Raw genomic sequence first — 19983 nt, forward strand, 5'->3', positions numbered from 1 at the left:
GAGCTCACCATAAGAAGAGAAGGCCATCCTGTGATGTGGAGAGGTCCCTGAGATGTTCAGGGAGGGTGGCTAAACTAGACAGTCTACAAAGTTCCTCCAATTATAGAATTCTCTGAGGATCCTACGAATAATTTTTCTCAGTTCTCAGAGATCCTTTGGCACCATTTTAGTGCCATTTAAATTTATTGATACATTCCACAAACATTCATTTACTCATTAACTACTGTCCATGTGCTGGGCCTGTTAAAGAAGCTAAGTACATAACCCCAAAGTTCTTAGTGACCCAGGTAAGAGGATAAGTCCAACAAGATGTAGGATTTGCAAGAAAAATCATGATCTAAGAGTGTAAAATCATCGGTGCCACTGATATTTCTCTGCACTTCATATCCTGGTGTCAGACCACAGGGTTTCACATTCTGAGATATTTTGCTCTCACTCTGGTAGACTGGCATAGTAGAGATTTATATCACACTTCCTTTTTCAAAAACTATAAAACACTCTATTTTAAAAACTAGTCCAAATGTCATGGGGGGAAATGTGTTTACCTGTGACTGATTGTGGCCAAATGCAGGAGTAACTTTCCATCCTTTTGGAAGGGGCCACTGCAAACCTGCTGGCACCCCAACCCTAAACAAGTAGGACTCCCTGACCTTGGTCATCCCTTTCTTTTTGTCTGTTTCTTCAAGCCTAACATTTGCCCAATTGAACTTTGCACTTGTTCCTCAATATATGCAGAAAAAGCTTTTGACAAACTTCAACATCCATCTATGATAAAAACTCTCCACAAAGTGGGCATAGAGGGAAACTACCTTGACATAATAAAAGCCATTTATGACAAACCCACAGCTAATATCATACTCAATGGTGAAAAGCTGAAAGCATTTCCTTTAAGATCAGGAACAAGGCAAGGATGGCCACTCTCACCACTTTTATTCAACATAGTATCAGAAATCCTAGCCACAGCAATCAGAGAAGAAAAAGAAATAAAAGGAATCCAAATTGGAAAGGAAGAAGTAGAACTGTCACTGTTCGCAAATGACATGATAATATACATAGAAAATCCTAAAGATGCCACCAGAAAACTACTACAGCTCATCAATGAATGTAGCAAAGTTGCAGGATAAAAAATTACTCTACAGAAATCGGTTGCATTTCTATACACTAACAATGAACTAACAGAAAGAGAAATTAAGGAAACAACCCCATTTACCATCAAAGAGAATAAAATATCTAGGAATAAACCTGCCTATGGAGGTAAAAGATCTGTACTCAGAAAACTATAAGACTTTAATGAAAAATTGAAGACAACACAAACAGATAGAAAGATATACCATGTTCTTGGATTGGAAAAAATTAATATTGTTAAAATGACCATACTACCCAAGGCAATCTACAGATTGAATGCAATCCCTATCAAAATACCAATGGCATTTTTCACAGAACTAGAACAAATAATTTTAAAATTTGTATGGAAACACTAAAGACCCCAAATAGCCAGAAGACCCTGAATAGCCAAAATCTTGAAAAAGAAGAACAGAGCTGAAGAAATCATACTCCCTGACTTCAGACTATACTTACAAAGCTACAGTAATCAAAACAGTATGGTACTGGCACAAAACCAGACACATAGCTCAATGGAACAGAATAGAGAATCCAGAAATAAATCCACACACTTATGGTCAATTAATCTATGACAAAAGAAGCAAGAATATACAATGGAGAAAAGACTGTCTCTTCAATAAGTGGTGCTGGGAAAACTGAACAGCTACATGTAAAAGAATTAAATTAGAACATTCTCTAACACCATATAGAAAAATAAACTCAAAATGGATTAAAGACTTAGATATAATACTGGATACTATAAAATTCCTAGAGGAAAACATAAGCAGAACACTCTGACATAAATTGCAGCAATATCTTTTAAAACCCATCTCCTAGAGTAATGGAAATAAAAACAAAAATAAACAAATGCCACCAAATTAAACTTGAAAACTTTTGCACATCAAAGAAAACCATCAACAAAACAAAAATATAACCTACAGAATGGGGAAGATATTTGCAAATGATTTGACTAACAAAAGCTTAATTTCCAAAATATACAAACAGCTTATACAACTCAACATCAAACAAACAAACAAATAACCCAATTAAAAAATGGGCAGAAGACCTGAATAGACATTTTTCCAAAGAGGAAATACAGATGGCTAATAGGCACATGAAAAGATGTTCAACATCGCTAATCATCAGGGAATAGCAAATCGAAACCACAGTGAGATATCACTTCACACATGTCAGACTGACTATCATCAAAAAGAACACAAATAACAAATGTTGGCAAGGATGTGGAGAAAAGGTAAACCTCATATACTGTTGGTGGGAGTGTAAATTGGTGCAGCCAATGTGCAAAACCGTATGGAGTTTTCTCAAAAAACTAAAAATAGAACTACCATATGACTCAGCAATACCACTTCTGGGTATATATACAGAAAAAAACAAAAACACTAATTTGAAAAGACACATGCAACCCAATATTCATAGCAGCATTATTTATAATAGCCACAATATGGAAGTAACCTAAGTGTCATCAACAGATGAATAAATAAAGAAGATGTGTGTGTATATATATATATATATATATATATATACAATTAAATTGTACTCAACCATAAAAAAGAATGAAATTTTGCCATTTGCAACAACGTGGATGGTCTTGGAGGGTATTATGTAAAGCGAAATAAGTCTGACAGAGAAAGATAAATACTGTATGATATCGCTTATATGTGTAATCTAAAAAATGCAACAAACTAGTAAGTAAACAAAAAAGCAGACTCATGGATATAGAGAACAAACTAGGGGTTTCCAGTGGGGAGAGGGAAGAGGGAGGGGCAATATAGGAGTAGAGGTACAAACTATTATGCATAAAATAAGCTGCAAGGATCTATTGTACAACACAGGGAGTATAGCCAATATTTTATAATAACTATAAATGGAGTATAACCTTTAAAACTTGTGAATTCACAATTATGGTACACCTATAACTTGTATAATATTGTACATCAACCATACTTTGATTTAAAAAAATAAATTAAAAAAACGTTTTAGTTCAAACGGGTTCAGAATACAGACAGTTCTGCACTTAGGATGGTTCGACTTATGATTTTTGAAGTTTCCGATGGTGCAAAAGAGATATTCACTCAGTAGCCACCGTACTTTGAATTTTGATCTTTTCCTAGGCTAGCCTAGTGTGGTACAATCCTCTCTTGTGACACTGGGCAGCAGCAGGGAATTGTAGCTTCCAGTCAGCCCTGCCATCAGGAGGGTAAACAACGGATGCACTTAAAACCATCTGTACCCATACAACCGTTGTTTTTTTATTTTTTTTCTCACTTTCGGTACAGTATTCAATAAATTACATGAGATATTCAACACGTTATTATAAAATAGGCTTTCTGTTAGATGATTTTGTCCAACTGTAGGTTCGTGTAAGTGTTCTGAGCATGTTTAGGGTAGGCTAGGCTAAGCTCTAGGTTAGGTGTATTAAATGCATTTCGACAAGGTATTTTCAACTCACTCTGGGTTTATCAGGAGGTAACCCCATTGTAAGTCAAGGAAGATTTGTATTATCAAAGAATAATTGAAGGTAGGGATGATAGTCAAACCTTGTAGCAACAGGTATTCTATAAACACTGCCCAATGAAGTATGTTACATGTACTGTAACACCTGGTCAGGCCCTGCCCATGGATACCTGCTGGATCTCAGCCCTCCCTAAAGGGAGAAACAGCCGGCAAATGGAGACGATTCCAGAACAGGTAGAGACCAGTGCTTGAGTCAACATTCCCTTGGATTAAAACACTGGAACTGGAACGTTAGTTTGGATTCACTGCAATTCAGTGAGAGTGAATTAATCTACCATATTATAGCGCTGCTCTTCCATCATTAGATTTCTTCTTTTCACACCGTCCACAGCCTCATTCCTTTCCCTCTTCCTGTCCCGATGATTTGTTCTCTCTAATTGTGTGTCCTCCTCTCCTTTGTCAAGTGCTTTGATAAATATGGACACTTCTTTATTTTCCTCACATTCTCTACCTCTCCCGAGTAATTGGTGAAGGCACTGAATCATTTTCATCACCGCTCAGCCTCCTCCTGTTTGAAGTCCTTGTCTGGATATATGCTTATCCATCACCACTCTCTCGGCAGCCCACATGTGTCCGGCACACTGTTTACACTGGCCTTTAAGCTGGTGTTGGTGGCTGACTCCAGTGTCCCCCTTCTTCCTCAAGGGGGCCATCCCTGTTCCTCCTGCCTCTACAGCTCCAGTGGGAAGGCATAAAGAGCAGGAGTTCTGGCCCTTAACCTTGGCGTATAAACTGTGGCCCAAGTCTTCATTCCAGACCTTCCCCTTTTGCTTGTCCTTTATAGCAGCTTCTTCCTTGGTATTGTCCACACTGCCAAAGAGGCAGAAAAGGGGGTTCCTTTCAAGGTCAGCTCAGAGACCATCCTGGGATAACGCACAGTGATGGGAGCCCATGTGTTCCTGCCCTCTCACATATATTTCCCTCCTCTTACAAATGCCAGTGTTTTCTGTTCGGTTTTATTTTGTTCTGTTTAAACACACTTCAAAGTGCAAATTCTCTAGTTCCCCTTGGTCAATGGCATGCACCGTTTTATGACCCCAAACACTGAGATTTTGCACGAATGCATTGATATTTAGTAATTGGTAATAGATCTTGACATTTCAACAGGCTACAGTGGGTTATCCTCCATTCTCCTTTTTCCATCCCCCAGCCAAGTTGCTCTGGAATTGATTTATGAAACTAGCTTTGCTTTTTACTGATTTTATTCCTCATTATTCATATTTAATGTTACCCACACTTGACCTTGTGACTCTAATTCCTTAAACTGAATAATGTACACACATTGACTTTGTTCTTCTTGACAGGTCTTATCATTTTTTATCTTTGCCATCCCTCTTTCAGCCTTTTAAAGATCTAGGGCTCTCTGAATCACTTATCTGTTTACATTCTTCTTCATTATTTAGCATTAATGTTCTTCTTTCAGCCATTATTCTCTGGGTTGTTATTTTCCCTCATTTCCTGATTTGGGTTGTCCTGTCACTGAGCCAGATCTCTCACTACCACATTTTAGAAGTTGACTATAGCTTCACCCATGAAACTAATTCAGATATTAGAAAGAGAAACCATGGAACCAGGAATTCAGCGGCAGCTCAACGGATTCTTGAATGAAACGTTTAGTGTCTTTTAGAAATTGTTTCTAAAATTATATGTTTAATCAGACCAGGAAGATCACTTGGTAGTTAAAACACGGGACGTAACTTTTGCCCCTGACTAATTCTTAGGCCACAGATACACCATAGAATACGTAAATGCCCATTATTTGCTCAGCAGTGTTCCATAGAAAGAGTATGCAATACTTTGGGAATATTTTTCACAAAGATTTGAACTGGTTAACCACTAATTCCTTCTCTATGTTAAAGGTATATATGATATTCCTTTTCTTAACTTCTTATGAGGTGTTGTAATGATGGTAGCAGGAAATCAAGTATATAACATTGGGGGTTCTGCATATGTACTTTTAACCTAACTGGTTTGATTAGCTCAGTTATTTAGACTTTTTTTTTTCTGCTAAAGCCAAGTGTGGGCCAGTTAGTTTCACATGATCCCCCTGGCTGGGAGAGGAGTTACACATGCACGTTATAAAGGGAGTTAGGATGAACCACTACATTTGTCCTAAATTAATCCATTACCTGACTAGAAAAATGATGTTAAACTTTTGAGATATAGGCAGTGAATTAAGCCCGTGCTTTTGAGGTGAGGATCCCTTTATCATTCCCATAGTACCAATTTTTATCATTATTATTTTTATCATGACATGTCACATATTAAGTTTAGTGCAGACAGCTCAAAGGCATTTCGTTCTTATTACAGATTAAAGTTGTGCTAAAACTGGTGTATGCACCCATATTATTGTGTTTCTATTGGCTGGTAACACAGCACTGTGATACAAAATAATAATTACCGTGTCCTATGGGAAGTAGTAATACATGCAGAGAAAGGAGTTAGGGATTGGTACAAAGAGACTTCACTCTTTTTGGTATCAACAGCTGTCATGTATGTCAGATTTGACAGTATTGCTTTCTGTCCCAGATTCTCTAAAAGGCATTCTTACCACAAAAGCCAGGACACCATCAGCAAGCAATTTTCTATTTGTACGACCCTCAGTCTTCCTTCCTTCCTTCATCTATCTGTCCCCCAAAAATAAAAGATAAAGAATAAATAAATGCCACAACTTTTTCAGTAGGTATCAAAAATTATCTTTTCTTTTTGAACTAGTAACTACATTCTGCTGAAGTCACAATTGACAGAGCCATTTGCATCACAAAGGAGGTTCACTCTTCAAGTTACAAACATCTGTTAGTTAGTCATCCACAGCAAGAGCCCTAATACCTAGGAAGGATGTGTCCAACTTGTTTCAATAGGGTTAAGGTAAGTTGCTGCAAAAAAAATAAACTCCAAATGGAATGGATCAAACACTATAGAAGTTCATTTCTTTTCTGCATTACAGACCGTGGAATAGAATGCGTAGGTGCCTCTTCTCTTCAAGGTCATCCAGTAACTCAGGTCCCTTCCATGTTGTAACTTTGCACATTGCTAGGATTTTACCATGTCCACATGGTTGATGTAGGGTCACTGCCCCAAACCCAGCCTGTGGGAAGGGGGAAAGAGAGACATGGAGGGCAAGCAACTTTCTTTCTAAGGACGTGACTCAGAACTTACATACACCACTATGCTCCCATTTAAATGGCAAGAACTTAGTCACCTGGTCACACCTGGCCATAAGGGGGACCTGGAAGGGAGTTTCTGGCTGGGTGGCTACAAGCCCTGACAGAACTGGAGGATGGGTGTTCTCTATCTAAAGGGATGAAGAGGAAAATGGATCCTGGGGGACAATCTGTGGTCTCTGTTACACTTGTTGGGAGAATGCTGTTGTGGTATATGTAAACTTTCAGAGAAATGCAAGTGTGTGTGCTATGTGTGTGTTCTCATGGGCGCTGAGATTTTCCACACATTCACTGATAGCAAGTATTTCCTCCATACATTTAATAAAGGAGAAATTGAAAATGCGGGGGAACATAAGTGATCTGTTTAAGGTCATCAAGTAATTATAGAAAAGCCTCTCAAGAGCCCAAGTCCCATTCTACTTAGTAAATCAGACCGCCTACTTTTCTATTATTCATCAGAATAGATGACAATCCTAGTCCAGGAATTTTACTTCGGTCTTTTCCACCTCACTCCCTCTCAGCCCACAGCTTCAATTAAGTTTAAGTGGTTGAAGTACTCCTTGAATCCACTTTTTCAGTTTCTTGTTTTATTTCCTGTTGAAAATTACGGTTGTACATTTCACTGACTTTAGTAAACAAAAGAGACAATAGCAATGAAGTTTCAGGGTTTACTACCATTGCTTGAAACCTGCTATGCATTTAAATGCTGTTTTATTTAAATCCTTTTCACCACTCCATGAAAAAGGTATCCTCATACAGATGAGGGAGCTGAAACTGAACACTTTAAGTCACTTGCCCAAAGTGGCCTGGCTAATGTCCTTACATTGCAGCCTGAGCTCAAATCACAACACTACCTCTATAGGACCATCAAGTCCTTAAAGCTAAATTGTACTCACATGGACATATCGATGTAACCTGGGCAACGCATAATCTCCAATTCTCCAAGTGGCCTGGATGCAATACCTTGGAAATCACGGTATTTTGAAAAAGTTGTCAAAATAGACATATGCTCTTCTCGGCTTTCCTTTACTCTTCAAAAATCATAACACCTTTCAGGAGAATAATCAAATGAGTGATTTAGAACATTCCTTTTTCAAGGATTCATAAAAATGCAAGTACTTTTGATCCTTTCTCTATTGCCAAGTGCAGAGGCACCATCCCGCCTGTTTTCTTACTGGAAAATGACTATAAAAATACAGCCCTCCATCTCTCAGCAGTGATAGATAAGAAGTACTGAAACAGCATTAATAATTAATGGGCAGACAAGATGAAACTCCAGTTGCTCAGACTGCTGTCTCCACATAATCTGTATTTTATACAAAAGGAGAAAGAACTCAATGGAATTTCAGCTGTGACCGGATAAAAACTGCCAGCAAAATGTGATAAGGAAAGTCTAATGTGTGTATTAATCATGTTTATAGCTCCTCATTTGTTGATATATTAGCCTAAACTCCCTTTAAAAATACATTTTTGATCACCAGTAGATTCATTTAATGCAACCAAACCTCAAATAGGGTCCAATTAAAGTTTCCAATTTTTATTAATCAAAAATAATTAATCTATCCCATAAATCATGGAAAAAATGGGTTAAGAATTTTAGTGCAAGATGAGAAGCATTAAGAAAAGAAATCTAGAAAAGTTTGATGCATGATGTAAATATGCCATTGTATGTTTATAGCTTGAGTTAACATTTGGCACTTTTATTATCCAAATTGTTTTTGTAGATATAATGAACATATAATATGACTCAAAGCAAGACACGGTTTACCCTCGAATGGCATAGACTTCAAACATGATGCATTTTATTTTCTCTGGATCAGTCATAACAAAAGAGACTACAGGGTTGGGGTGGAGAATGGACTGTTTCTAGAAATATCTATATTTTGTGGCTAAAAATCCTAAGAAAATAAGCCCAGTTTAATCCAGAAGAAAAGAAGTTGCTAGGCACAACTTGGTAAATTTTTTGATGTTGAAAAAAATATATAGAAACTAAAACCTAGGGGAAATTTGTTCAGTTATCTATGTTCAATAATCCTTGAAATTTACACCAAGCTATAGTCATATCCCAAATTTGTCACAAACCTTAAGACTGAATTGCAGATGATGGATGAGAGAGAGTAGGAGAAGATATATTAAATCTAGGAATGTGTCATTTATCCACATTATCGAGGCTGTTGGACAGGGAGAAAACTTTCCCAGGTACATGCAGATCTACTCTCACTGTTCGGAATCGTTCATTACAGATGTGTTTAAACATCTTATAATTTAGCTATTAGTCTAAATATTTCTGTGGCAGTCATGTTTGAATAAAAGCCCTTAAGTCTTGGGACTAAAAGAAATTAGAATAAGCCCTAGAGAAGTCAAGCTGTAGAAAATGTTAAAAAAAAAAAAAAGCCATAAAAATAAAAGAAGACAAAATGTACTAGGATAATAACCCTTAAAAGCCTTAGGTTTTATGTGCTAAAAGAAGTACAAATTATATCAGTGGAATATGTTAACTCATGCAATCAGGGCATACTGTAGGAGCAATCTAATTCATGTCTTATAAAGACCAAATAAAGTTACATAGATGAAAATAACTTCCCAGTTACAAATCCCCCCTCCCCCAGCCATGGCTGTACATAATAACCTGGACCACTGGACTCCACTGAGTACAGAAAGGATGAAGAAGGGGACCTGAGTTCAAGGCAATTCATCACCACTATTGGAAAAATAATTCATAGGTCTTTCTACCAATAACCAATCAGTATCATCACCAGTTCCATTAAAGAGATAATACATTATTACTGAATTTAGCAAAATTTTAGAGGCTGATATGTTTTGGGAACCTTAGCTGCCAGGTCATCTAAAGCTTGGATGCTATGAAGAAAGCACAAGAGTCAGAGATGCATGACCTGGGGAGGCAAAATCTTTACCCTCCATAAATGTATTTATTCACTTGTAATATGGGGATAATAATACCTGATCTGCTTGGCTCACAGGAATCAAGTGAGGATTTTTCTTTAACGAGAAAAGGTGTGAAAAGGGGCCCGTGGAACCATAAAAACCACACAGATGTAAAGTGTAATTAATAAGCTATGGGGTTTCTCGCCTTTCCATAAGGATTCCTAAGAATCAAGAATTAAAGCTGGGGCCCGGGTTCTCCAAACCTAGTTCATCTCCTCTGGAAATTCTACCATTAGCCTGCAACTGGCATTCCCCCAAAGTAAACCTGAAGAATACTAGTTCCATGGAAAATCAGCAAGTGTTATTCCAAAAAGAAAAGTCCTGTGGTGCAACCTGCCTGGGAAACACTTGTGTTTAGTTAAACAGGTTTCTTTCTTGCAGTACTTCTCAGAACCTTTAATATGTATGTCAGGAACCTCTAAGAGGAGGGATCTTGGAAGGAGTTTTCCCAAACTTATTTGACTGTGGAAATTGTCTATTACAAATCATCTCTTGGGATTGTTATTTTGCAGAAATTGCTTTAGAAAACCCTGATGAAACCTTTTGTAATTTCTCAAAATGTATGCACTGAAGATACACTGGCTTCCAATTCTCTTGAGGCTCACAGAACTACTATTGAGACCAGCATTCCTCAAAATGTAATTGCTTGGGAAGATTGTTTAAAATGAAGATCCCAGAGCCTCACCTAGGACTTCAGGTAGAGTCACTGGAATCTGCATTTTTTTTTTAACCAGCTCCTTAGATGAATCTGAACCAAGCAATCCCAGACCACAGTCGGAGAAATGCTGCTGCTCTGAGATTGGCGATGGTGGTCCTGTGGTTTTAACGGCTCAGAGCATGAAGTGTGTCTCATCTATGACGGACCTATGCTTTGTGAACCCTGAAGAGGCAAGTTCATCCTTGAAAATCTCTAGGTAGATCAATTCCTTCAGTACCCACCAGTGACCTCCTGTCCTGATTGACCAGAAGCTGTAAGGACCATTATATTATGTACATAAATCTCTCTTGATATAATATTTTGCCTTTAAAAATGGCACACTTCAAAGAGTAAGAGCACAAGTCTTTCCCTACATGAATTCTTTGGAAATTCAAATGCATATATCCAGGCAAGTAGAAATGTAACATCCCTTTGCTAGTAGAGCTATTATAAATAGAAATGGAGAGAGAAACTGGACACCTTTCTTGGACCTTGAACATAATAGAGTGAATTAATACCGTCTAAAAATGGCCAGGGTGCCTACATGACATTATAAATATAGTCAGCCTTGGATAAAGACACAGTTTGAAATTCATCTAGAAAGTGAGACTTAGGCTGTTTTCTCTGTAAAATCTACGGATCCTGTGGCCCATATAAAGAGTAGAAATGCTACATTTAGTGTGAGTGCAAAGAGAGGACACATTTAACAGTCTCTGTAGCACTCAAAAAACTTTTGTGCAGGACCCTTTTTATGAATTTCCCAAAATACTATGAGACTATTATGTATCTTCTCACTTGTGAATACCCAAGTGAGAAAAAAAAAAAATGTCTGTACTCAATTGGCTTTGGGCAGTGTTTGTCACTAGTTCTTTGGTTCATCAGATTGCAACCTTTTAGACCAGTTTCCAATCCCATTGATACATCATGGAAGAAATGAGTTCTGGAGTCAGCTGTCTTGAATTTGAATGCTAGCTCTTCCACTTACCGAGGTTTTTAAACTCTCTAGGCTTCGGGGTTTTCATCTGTAATGTGGGGATAGCAATAGTACTACCCCTCAGAATTGTTACGTGAATCCAATGAGAAAGTGCACAGTGCTCCGCGCGAGCTAAGAGCTCAGAAATGCTACTTCTTATTATCCCACTCATCTCAGGGAGGGTCATGTTTTATGGCTCTTCTCTATCCTTCACTGAGCCTAGAAAAGGGCTTTGCATGTAGGAGGGAACCATTCGATGACTTCTGGAAGAGGAAAGAAGGAACATGTTGAACTGAGGATGTTTTAAAAACCTCTGGCTTTTTTCTTTGGACTTTAGGAATATTGTGAGACAATTTGGGTACGAGTAAGATACGTGTTGCTATGGTTTTGCCTAAACCTTGCTTCTCTATTCTGGTCCCAGGAATCACGGGTGGGCTTCCCGGGCCTGTGTGTTCTACCCTTCCCTTGGCCTTGAATGTACACTACTTTGAAGATGTTTTTCAGAATGATCCTCTGAATGAGGATGTAGCTGACCTTCATAGAAAACTTATAGGTGAAACACATTATCAAGTAATAATGATTTATTTGTGGAATTATCACACTGTTACGTGCACTTTGGTGTATAAGAAACTATCTTTTGGTGCAAGGCAGATGGCAAGATGGTGAAGTATTGATACTTCATAAGCTGAAAGCAAAATTGCTACTGTGAAAAATGTGGTGTGTACCGACGAATATCACTTACATGCTGGTGTGTAGTGGAGATGTTGCTAGACAGCATGCCAGGAAAAGCTACACTTGCTAATTGCACTTTTAACCCAATGATAAGTGGAACACTGAAAACCCAGTAGAATAAGAACTACAAATATTTAAACTATCATTTCACTACTACTTTTGATGATGTAAAATTTTATCTTAGAGTCTGAATAAAAGTGAAATGAGTTGCTTGTATCTACACATTAAGATTTGGCTAAAGCGTAACTGGTATATATCCTTGTGGCTGGTATGGCAGGAATAGGGATGCGGTGGTGGTAGACTGACTCTTTCATAGCTGGTAGAAAGTGCAGCAGTGGCATTCCCTCTCTCCCTGGACACTGCCATGTGAGCCCATTCTCAGTCCAGTTGGACCAGAATACACATTCTTTTACTCAAAGCTAAATATGACCCGGTCTGGTACTTTCCTAAATGTGACCTATTGGGTGGAGACCCATTACTACGTTATAAAATCAATTTAGTGGTTAGGAATCAGTGTCTAAAAATAAGATAGAGGGCTTCCCTGGTGGCACAGTGGTTGAGAGTCCGCCTGCCGATGCAGGGGACACGGGTTCGTGCCCGGGTCCGGCAGGATCCCACATGCCGCGGAGCGGCTGGGGCCGTGAGCCATGGCCGCTGAGCCTGCGCGTCCGGAGCCTGTGCACCACAATGGGAGAGGCCACAGCAGTGAGAGGCCCGCGTACCGCAAAAAAAAAAAAAAAAAAAGATAGAATTAGAATAGGATGGAATAGAATAGAATAGAAGAATAGAATAGATCAAAATGCAAAACACACAGTAAGAGTTAGATTTGTTTGGTAAAATTTTGCTTTAGTATGTTTGTGTGTATGTGTGTATAGCAGGTTAGGATGTAAATTGCATTTCTGACTGAGTCTCAGTTTAGAAAATTCTGAGAGTCACTGGCCAGGAAGCCAGGTTCCCGTGTCCCTTATATTGTAGGTTACCAAGTAGCGAGAGAGATGGTTCCACTGTATCTCTCAGGTTGCCAGTCATTGCCTACACATTTTCTGTGCACTTTCTTGAGTTGCCCACCCAGAGTCAACGCAGCTAACAGCTAACCGTTACTTAATCAGTTGTCAAGCAGTGTGCTAAGCTTTATATCTATTTAAATCCTTAAAACAGCCCTACATTGGATATTCCAGTTGTGTAGGTGAGGAAACTGAGACCCAAAGAGATTAAATCATTTGCTCAAATTTACACAGCTGGAAAGGGGGAGAGCTAGGACTTGAACCCAGGTGGCTTGGCTTTAGGGAGTCCACACTTGACAACTATTAAAGCCTAAAGCCCAAGGACCCAGTCCCTCCTTTCATTTTATTGCCAACACTATTCCTTCCTTGCCTTGATTCAAGGACATTAAAGCCAGCACCTCCTGCTGAAGTATCCCTGATTATCTCAATTTAACACAACACTTACTGGGTTGAACTATAGGAAACTATATGAACTATAGGAAACTATATGAAACACTACTTGGGGTTGAACTATATGAAATATTTGCCTACATTTGAACTACTAAATCAGCAGTTTCATATGGTTCAATCTAACAGCCCTTTTAATGTATTGTCCCCTACCTTAATACATTTATCATCTAGGGATTGAAGAAGATAGACACTTAGAAGTTTTTCTATTGCACTTTCCATTCCTTTCTAGTTGGGTTTTCACAGGGACATGTTTGCTCGAAAACTTTATATACTAGGATGGTAGAATGTTCAAGCTGGGAAGGGCTTTACTGACTGTTCAAACTAAGACCTCATGAGATTAAAGTGATTAATGTCCACAGCCATTACTGGCAGAGCTAAGACTAGAATTTAGGCTTGTAGGCTTTTTATTTCCAGTCTTGAAGACTTTTGGTTACACCAGAATAATCACCTATGGAGTAAAGAGTCCTAAGGTGTGTAAATCCTGTAAATACTGTTTCGCCCCCCTGCCCCCTGCACTTTGCTTGCTAACAAACTCAGAGCCAAATTTAAAATCCATCGTTAGTAGTTACAGTTAAAACTTTATTTTGCCTTTGCCTTTATTTATGTATTTAAAATATTTTTTGGTGCTAATGTCTTTATCTTTTAAAATCTTGCTGTGTTGTGTGATTTGGGGAGCTACTTCATTTGTTTTTTCTTCTCCAAATGAGGGAAGGTTAAATTTTAAAAGAGCTCCAGTAATACAAAAGGATTCAATCATATGCACTTGAATGATTGAATGGGCTGTGAGAGCTGAGGAATGAGGCCAGCAAGGAGAAGCAGTGGGGGGAAGAAGGAGCAGGGAGGTAGAGGAGAAGTTAAGAAGCCATGGAAGTTCTGCCATGAAGGAGCAGCATGCTGGACAAGGACAAGCAACAGAGATGCTGCTGCCCACATCTCCTGACATAGAAAGTAGAACGGGTCTGATATGTAACTACAGCATGGCTTCAGAGGATGCTTCGTCCCAATACTCCCTCCCTACCTGAACCCCTTATTACAGTAAGGCTGGGCTCCTATACAGCTCCTACTTAATGTGGATCTCAACCTCCAGCTTTGGTTTGTGCTACTGCCATTTGCTCACCTCTAAATATGTTAATCTTTCAAGGAATACATCCTTCATCATGAACTCTTCCTGACCACTGAATCCCCAAATGATCTCTTCTTTATCTTAATTTCTCTACTACATTTAGTTATCGAAATGCTCATATTTTACGACCATATTTCAGATTGTGAGCATCATAAAAAATGTGTTCTATGTGTATATGTGTGTGACCCTGAAGATATGCATCAATATTTTATACATTAGAGATGACTATAATGTAGCTTAAATAAAAAGAGACAATGGAATTTTATGGCTCCTTTATGCCTACGTATCATATTCAGAAATTTAAAAAAAGATGAAAAGTTTATTCCACCCTTTATGGCTCTAACTTCTGATTTCCTATGATCATTAGGAAAGTCCTTATCCTGACAGAGACAAACAGATGTCAAAACACTTTTGAATATTTTTTGGAGTTTTAATGAGCAATAGGCACTGTTTGCTATTATCATTTTCAAGAAGCTTAATTTTATGCAATTTGAGCTGAGTCCAGTTAATTCTAATAAAATCAATTGAAAAGTGACAGCATTTCAAACTATTGGAATGTTTTTGTCTGTTTCTTCATGATCCTTGTATTCTGTCACTGACATGGAAAGGGCAGTGATATTTCAAGGAACGTGCTACCATATCATAATGCTTATTCTGTCATCAGAAGATTGTGAAATGAAAGCAAGATGGCTCCCAGAAGTTTCCTTTGATAGCTGTTACTTCAGTGACCCAGAGCTATGTAACTTTTCAAGTGATAACTCCCTAATTAGTTGGAGCTTTAGTATCCTCTGCCTACATCTTGTCCTCAGCCCAAACGTTCACTTATCTAAACCAAAGTGCTACATGACATTTTTGTTGTTTTAAGAATGCACAGTTACCATTCCCAGGCTGCTCCCACATTATCTCAGATATGTGTTATATGACACATCTTCAAATTCAGAGAAGGGTGTAGGAAAAAAAAAAAAAAGACCTTAATAGTTTGAATTTTTTTGCTAGCAATTTAAAATAACCAGTTTTTGAAATGCATTTTTACTCTATGTGCTGCTGGGTTTCAGCTTGTGTGTATAGACCTAAAGCATGGAGTGTTTATGCGTGTTCAAGGCAGTGAGAAGTCTAAAAGTTTAAAAGAGGGCCTTTCAGCAGCAACAATATGAATATGAGTAGTAGTTCCCACATGGAAAATACAAGCATTTTGTCTCTTATCTTACAATTGTGAAAGAACAAAAATGTTGGAAAGGGAAATAAGTAAAAAGCATACAGAAAGGGGCCTGTACTTGAGAAAGTATCAGACTGTGCTTTCTGAGAAAAATTATCGAGGGATATTAACAGCTTCTTCCAGTAAATTAGAAGGAGCTAAAGGCATCTGAAAGTCAGAAATAAATAAATAAATGGAGAGTGTGTGGGCTGTATAAAACATAAGCCAGGATGGTCAGCATGGTTATAGTTCAAGATAGTCAAAGGGGTCAGCAAGATCAGAAAGAAGAAGTGACCACTAACGTCATTAATCTGATGATCTCCAACTAGGTGGAGGCATTGAGAAGGCCAAGAGATTTGGGTCTTATCCTTAAAAACAGAGACCAAAGTGAGAAACAAGTGGAAAAAGTGGAAGCAGAGGGGAACATAGCCTAGCACATGCAGTAACATGGGGAAAACGAGTGTGGGGTAAATTAAAGAAGGTAGCAATTTTATATATAGGAGATATATCTAGATAGATAGTTAGTTAGATAGATCCCCTATTGGTTTTGTTTCCCTGGAGAACCCTGACTAATACAGGCTCAGACTCAGGAAAAAATGAAGTTCATAAAACTCTTCCTGAGGAGTCCCAGATGTTGGATTTACTAGACAAAGACTTTAAATCAGCTATTTGTAATATGTTCAGAGGATCAAAGAAAATCATGTACAAATAATAAAATGAAAAACTCAAAACAATATCACACAAAATAGAAGACATCAATAAAGAAGTAAAAATTATTTTAAAAACAGAAATTGTAGAGTTGAAAAGTACAAAAGCTCAAATGAAAATTTCAATATAGGAACTCAACAGCATATTTGAGTTGGCAGAAAAAGAAAAATCAGTTAATTTGAAGGTAGGCCAGTTGAGATCACATATTCTTAGGAAGAAATAGAAAAAGGAATAAAAAATAATAATAATCAGAGCCTCACAGACTTGTGGGATATCAAGTATACCTACACACAATGGGAGTTCCAGAGGAATCAGAAAGGGGAAAAAAGTATAGTTGAAATAATGGTTAAATCGTATCCCAAATATGATGAAAACCATTAATCTACACATCCAAGAAGCTCAACAAGCTTCATGTACGATAATCACAAAGATATTCAAACCTAAACATGCCGTAATCAATCTGTGGAAAGAAAGACAGAGAGAATCTTGAAAGTAAGAAGAAAACAACAGCTCATCATGTACAAATGATCCTCAATAAGATTAATATCTGACTTTTCATCAGAAAATACAAAGATTAGAAAGCAGTGAGATAAAATGTTCAAAGCGTGGTCAGATAAGAATTCTGTATTTGGCAAAACTGTCCTTCAGAAATAGAAGAGAAACTAATGCACACCCAGGTAAACAGAAACTGAGAGCTTGTTGCTAGCAGGTCTCCCTACAAAAAATGCTCAAGAGAATCCTTCAGTTTGAAATGAAAGGACACTGGACAGTAACTTGAATCTTTGTGAAGAAATAAGGAGAAACAGGAAAGATAACTACATAGATAAATATATAAGGCAGTATATTTTTGTTTGTTTTTAACTCTTTTTTTTGTAATTCTATCTGATTTAAAAGACAACTTTAAAAAGCAATAATTATAAGACTGTGTTGATGAGTATGTGATGTATAAAGATGTAATTTGCACATAATAGTGCAATATGAGCAGGGCAGGAATGAAGCCAGATAGAAGAGAAGCTTTTATTGAAATTAGGTTGATATTAGTCTGAAATAAAGTGTTTAAATTTAGATATAAGTTGTGATCCCCAGGGTAACCAGTAAGATAATAACTCAAAATATAGTAAAAGAAACAAGAAAATTAATGTGTGTATTAGAAGATATGTTTAACAAAAAAAGAAAGCAGTGATGGAAAAATAGAGGAAAAAAAAGATGTGGATAAAAGAAAGCAAACTTTAAAAATGGTTGATGTAAATTCTACCTTTCAGTAATTACATTATATAAATGGATTAAACACTCCAATCAAAAAGCAGAGATTGGTAGAATAAAATTTTTAAATTTCATGATCCAACTATATGCTATAGAGAGGAGATACAGTTTCAAAGATGTAAATAGATAAGAAACCAAAAGATAGGAAAAATATACTATGTAAACAGTAACAGAAAGAGACCTGTAATGGCTACTTTCATATCAGAAAAAAATGGACTTTAAAACAAATTATTAGAGACATTTTATATTTATCCAAATTGTTATAGGAGAACATTTTACAACAATAAAAGGGTCAATTCATCATGAGACATAAAATTATAAACATACGTGCACCTAACAACAGAACCCTAAAATGTGACAGAATTGAAGAGAGAACCAGATACTTCATCAATAATAATGTAGACAGCAATACCTTAATTTTAATAATGGATGGAACAAATAGACAGAAGATGAAGAAGAATACACAATTTTCTCAAGTACACATGGAATATTTTCCAGGACAGACCATCCTATGTTAGGCTATAAAACAAGCCTCAATAAATGTACAGGACTGATATAATGCAAAGTATTTTCTACTACCACATGAAATGAAATTAGAAATTAACAACAAAATATTTGGAAAATTCATAAATATGAATTTCCTCACAAGCAAAAAGTAAGCAAAGATTTCTTAGGCAGGACACAAAAAACAACAATCTTTTAAAAAAAACTGATAATATAAACTTTAACAAACTGTAAAATTTTGCTTATCAAAAGATACAATAACAAAAATGAATAAACAAACCACAGATTGGGAGAAAATACTTGCTAAAAATACATTTGACAAAGGCCTTTTATATAGAATATACAAAAAATTTGCACAACCCAGTCACAGAGTTTCTCAACATTGTTTTCATTACAGCTCTCCCTAGGAGACCTTTTAGACATTTGTTTCCCTATTCCCCCCAAATTAAAATTTAATACGACAAATATACTGTATATATTTTTATGTACTATGGCCCTTTGTATGGCTACAAACCATTGTAATACTTAAGATATTTTCACCCCTCCTCTCAAGGTCCGATTTTCACCCACTTGGGAGTAATACTGCTCCCATTAAGAATTCATGCTTAGGGGCTTCCCTGGTGGCGCAGTGGTTGAGAATCTGCCTGCTAATGCAGGGAACACGGGCTTGAGCCCTGGTCTGGGAGGATCCCACCTGCCACGGAGCAACTAGGCCCATGAGCCACAACTACTGAGCCTGCACATCTGGAGCCTGTGCTCTTTAACAAGGGAGGCCGCGATAGTGAGAGGCCCGCGCACCGAAATGAGGAGTGGCCCCCACTTGCCACAACTAGAGAAAGCCCTCGCGCAGAAACGAAGACCCAACACAGCCCAAAATAAATAAGTAAATTAAAAAAAAAAAAGAATTCATGCTCAATTTTTAAAAAAAGTTTAAGACGAGCAAACAGTTTGAAGAGTCATTTAGTAAAGAATATATATGAATGGCCAATAAGCACATGGAAAAATGATCAAATCATTAATCATCAGGGAAATGCAAATCAAAACCACAATGAGAGACTGACACACAGCAACCAGAATGACTAAGAAGACTGACATCAAAAGTTGTGAGGAAGTAGAACAACCAGAACTCTCATACATTGCTGGTAGAATACAATCTCTTTGGCAAAATGTCTGCCAGCTTCTTATAAAATTAAACATGTAACTAACTGTGGGTGAACAGTTCCAATTCTAGGTTTTTACAAAAAAGAAATGAAATCATATGTCTTCACAAAGACTTATAAAAGAATGTTCACTGCAGGTTTTATTCACAATAGTAAAAAATTGGAAACAACCCATCAATAACCCATTCCGCTGTCCATCAGCAGGAAAATGGATAAAGTAACTGTGCCATATTCATTCAATGGGATAATATAAATATGAAAACAATGAAAGTAATAAACTATTGACTTATGCAGAAACATGGATGAACTCTCCAAAATAATTATGCTAGTTGAAAGAAGTCTTACACAAGGTAGCTCTTACGGTATGATTGGATTTATATGGCGTACTAGAATAGACAAAAGTAATCTATGGCAAAAAGAATCAGAAC

This window comes from Phocoena sinus, chromosome 12 (genome assembly GCF_008692025.1).
Source record: "Phocoena sinus isolate mPhoSin1 chromosome 12, mPhoSin1.pri, whole genome shotgun sequence".
Taxonomy (NCBI): Eukaryota; Metazoa; Chordata; class Mammalia; order Artiodactyla; family Phocoenidae; genus Phocoena; species Phocoena sinus.